This window comes from Theropithecus gelada, chromosome X (genome assembly GCF_003255815.1).
Source record: "Theropithecus gelada isolate Dixy chromosome X, Tgel_1.0, whole genome shotgun sequence".
In the NCBI taxonomy this organism is placed as follows: domain Eukaryota; kingdom Metazoa; phylum Chordata; class Mammalia; order Primates; family Cercopithecidae; genus Theropithecus; species Theropithecus gelada.
This window is the reverse complement of record NC_037689.1, coordinates 79,328,058-79,332,504: the sequence shown is the minus strand read 5'-3', so window position 1 is coordinate 79,332,504 and position 4,447 is coordinate 79,328,058. Positions and strand designations below refer to the sequence as shown.

The window sequence follows — 4,447 nt, the reverse complement described above, 5'->3', positions numbered from 1 at the left end:
ATCAAGGGACATTTGGCTAGTTTTCAACTTTTTGGTATTGTAAACTATGTTGTAATGAATATCCTTAAATGCACATCTTCAATATTACCAGATGTTGCCAAATTGCTTTCTGAATAACTTCAACAAACTTATTAATTTATTCCACAGATATTTATTTACTCCAAAATATGTGCCAGCCACTATTCTAGGGGCTATGTATGCAACAGTGTCTTAGTCTGTTTGTACTGCTATAAAAGAATACCTGAGACTGGGTAATTTATAAATAACAGAAATTTATCTTCTCACAGTTCTGGAGTCTGGTAACTCTAAGATCAGGGCACTGGAAATGTTCAATTTTCTGGTGAGGGCTGCTTCCAAGATGGAACTTTGTTGCTGCATTCTCCTTGTTAAGGGAACATGACGTTCTCACATGGTGGAAGGCAGAAGGGCAGGTGAGCCAAATGATAAATGAAGAATCTTTTCTAAGGACCTTAACCTAATTTACCTAATTACCTCTCAAGGGTCCCACCTCTTAATACCATCACATTGGCCATTAAGTTTCAGCACCTGGATTTTGGAGGGGACACATTCAAACCAGAGCAAACTGAACAAAGTAGACAAAAATCCCTTCCCTCTGGAGATTGCATTGAAGTTGTGAGGAAACAGATAAAACCCCAAATGCCTAAATAAAATATAGAATATGTTATATGGAGATAAGTTAGAAGAAAAATAAGGCAATGAAACGGAATGTAGAGTGTTGTGATTGTTAATTTTTTTTTTTTTTTTTTTTTTTTTTGAGACGGAGTTTTACTCTTGTTGCCCAGGCTGGAGTGCAATGGTGCGATCTCGGTTCACTGCAATCTCTGCCTCCCAGGTTCAAGCGATTCTCCTGCCTCAGCCTCCAGAGTAGCTGGGGTTACAGGCATATGCCACCACACCTGGCTAATTTTGTATTTTTTAGTAGAGATGAGGTTTCTCCATGTTGGTCAGGCTGGTCTCAAACTCCCAACCTCAGGTGATCCGCCCGCCTTGGCCTCCCAAAGTGTTGGGATTACAGGCGTGAGCCACCGCGTTTGGCCCGTGATTGTTATTTTTTTAAGTGTCAACTTGGCTATGCTATACTACCCAGTTATTAAATCAAATACTAATCTAGATGTTGCTGGGAAGGTAATTTATAGATGTGGTTAACATGTACAAATCAGTTGACTTGAAGTAAAGGAGATTACCCTCAATAATGTGGGTGGGCCTTATCCAATCACTTGAAGGCCTTAAGAGCAAAAATGATGTTTCCTGTAAGGGAAGGAATTCTGCCTCAAGACTGTAGCATCATCTCCTGCAGAGTTTCTAGTCTGACGGCCTGCCCTGTGGATTTCAGATTTGCCAGCCCCCGCAATTGCATGAGCCAATTTTTAAAGACAACTCACTTATAAGTTTTATAAAGACGAAATTAAAAAGATAAATATAATAAAGATAAAATATAAATCATAAATCTTATTTATGAGAGTTATCTTTAAAATAAGATTCTATTTGTACTATTTTTTCTATTTTTCTGAAGAACACTGACTGACATAGATTTTGTTACCAAGAGTGGTTCTAGAGGAACAGAATCTTAAGGATGGGTTTTCCGAATTGGTTCTGAAGTTTCCAAAATTGCTTCTCTGATCTGATTAGGTTTAAATGCACTAATGACTACTTACAATAGTAAAGAGGACACTGGGGGAAATGAAATAATCAGACTTTTCAGAAATTACTGAACATCAGCTCTGAACTGACATGAATTCCAGGAGACTCAAAATGGCACTGTGGTCCACCAGTCAGATTAGGGGCTTATGGGGGTCAGTTATTTAATGGAGTTTTAACTCACATCTACCTCATAGTGAACGCAGTAGTTTCCTGAACCCATCCTCTGGTAATTTCCCCAGTTCTGGGATATATAATTGGAATAGACACAATCAGCAACTGGTAGAATCCCCACATTGATTCCCTGGCTTGTGGATTGAGGGTTATTATGGTAGAAAAGGTGAAGTGGAAGTCACTAGAACTGCCTCTGCTTAGAAAAATATTAAACCAAAAGCAATACTACATTCCTGGAGGGATTGTAGAGATCAGTGCCACCACCGAGGGCTTGAAAAATGCAAGGGTGATGATTCCCACCATATCCCCATTCAACTTACCTATTTGGCCTCTACAGAAAACACAGGGATTTTTTGCTTGCTTCAGCAACACATATACTATAATTGGAACAATACAGAGAAGATCGTCATGACCCCTGTGCAAAGATGACATGCAAATTTGTGAAGTATTTCATATTTTTGAGAAATGATAAATGCTTAAGGTGATGGATATGGTGATTACCATGATTCGATCACTATACAATTTATACATTTATGGAAACATCCATCATGTTGTACCCTATAAATATGTATAATTATTATGTGTCAATTTTTTAAAAAGGTGAATCTTGGAGAATGACAGTGGATTTTCAAAAGCTTAACCAGGTAGTGACTCCAATTGCAGCTGCTGCACCAGATGTGGTTTCATTGCTTGAACAAATTAATATATCTTCTGGTATCTGCTATGTAGCTATTGATTTGGCAAATGCCTTTTTTCTCTATGTCTGTTAGTAAAGACCACCAGAAGAAATTTGCTTAATCTGGCAAAGCTAGCAATACTTTTCTTATCTCTATCAGTTCTCTACCCTATTTCATAATTTAGTTCACAGGGACCTTGCTTGACTTCCCCTTCCACAAGACATCGCACTGATTCATTGCATGGATGACATTATGTTGATTGGACCTAGTGAGCAAGCAATAATAACTACTCTAGACTTATTGGTAATTCATTTACACATCAGAGGGTGAGAAATACAATTTTTAAAATAAGATAACTTTCACCTCAGTGAAATTTCTATGGCTCTGGTGATGCGGGTAGAAAGATATCCTTTCTATGGTAAAGATTAAGTTCTTGCATTTGGCCTTTTCTACAACCAGAAAAAAAATGCATAACACCTGATGGGCCTCTTTAAACTTTTGAGGCAACATATTTCTCATTTGGCTCATTTACTGAGTGACCTAAAAAGTTACTAGTTTTGGGTGGGGCCCAGAACAAGTGAAGTCTCTGCAACTGGTCCAGGCTGCCATGCAAGCTGCTCTGCCACTTGGGCCATATGTTCCAGAAGATTCAATGGTGCTTGAAGTGTCAGTGGCAGATAGAAATGCTTCTTGGAGCCTTTGGCAGGCCGCTGTAGGTGAATTGCAACACATATTCATAGGAATTTGGATCAAAGCTCTGCCATCTTCTGCAGATAACTACTATCCTTTTGAGAAACAGCTTTTGGCTTGCTACTGGGCCTTAGTAGAGACTGAACAATTAACCTTTGGTCACTATGCTACAATGTGACCTGAGCTGTCCTTCATGAACTGAGTATTATCTGACCCACCAAGCCATAAAGTTGGGCATGCACACCAGCACTCAATCACCAAATGGAAATTGTATATAAAGTTGGGCTTGAGCAGGCCCAGAAGGCACATGTAAGCTACATCAAGAAGTGGCCCAAATGCCTATGGCCCCACTCTTAGTATATTACCTCCTTTCTCCCAACCTGCGCCTATTGCCTCATAAGAGTTCTCTGTGATAAGGTGAATGAAGAAGAGGAAAATGAGCCTGGTTTGCAGATGGTTGTGCATGATATGAAGGCACCACCTGCAAGTGGGCAGCTCTGCCACTAGTAACCCTTTTCTGGGATATCCCAGAAAGACAGTGATGAAGGGAAATCCTCACAGTGGGCAGAACATAGAGCACTGCACATTGTACCTTGTTGTTCATTTTTACTTAGAAGGAGAAATGGCCAGAAGTTTGAGTGTATGTTGATTCATGGATGGTGTCCAGTGTTTTAGATGGATGGTCAAGGACTTGGTAGGAACATGATTGGAAAATTGGCGATGAGGAGGTAAGAGAAAAAGATATGTGGGTAGACCTCTATGAATGGGTTTAAAAAAACAAACCCTGAAGATATTTGTGTCCCATGTGAATGCTAACCAAAGAGCGACCTCAGCAGAGCAAGATTTTTTATAATCAAGTGGATAGGATGACCTGTTCTGTGGATAACAGTCAGTCACCTTCCTCAGCTACTTCTGTCATTGCCCAATGGGCTCATTTACAAAATGGCCATGGTGGTAGGGATATAAATTATTCATGGGATTAGCAACATGGACTTCAATTCACTAAGGTTGACCTGGCTATACCCACTGCTCAGAGTACGCAACCTGCCAGCAGCAAAGACCATCACTGAGTCATTCCCCAGGGTGATCAGCCAGTTATTGATGTCTGGTTGATTATATTCAACCACTTCTATCATAGAAGGGGCAGCATTTTTTCTTACTGGAATAGAAACTTACTCTAAGTATGGATTTACCTTCCTTGCACACAATGATTTTGCCAAAACTACCATCTGTAGACTTACAGAATG

The 4,447-nt window shown here is 39.8% G+C and overlaps 1 non-coding gene across 1 annotated transcript; it reads left to right on the top strand.

Moving 5' to 3' along the window:
* The first annotated feature begins 2,188 nt into the window (after positions 1 to 2,188).
* On the top strand, positions 2,189 to 2,293 carry LOC112616667. The gene has a single exon (XR_003117707.1). It is a non-coding gene; the product is annotated as a U6 spliceosomal RNA (small nuclear RNA).
* Positions 2,294 to 4,447: the final 2,154 nt, after the last annotated feature.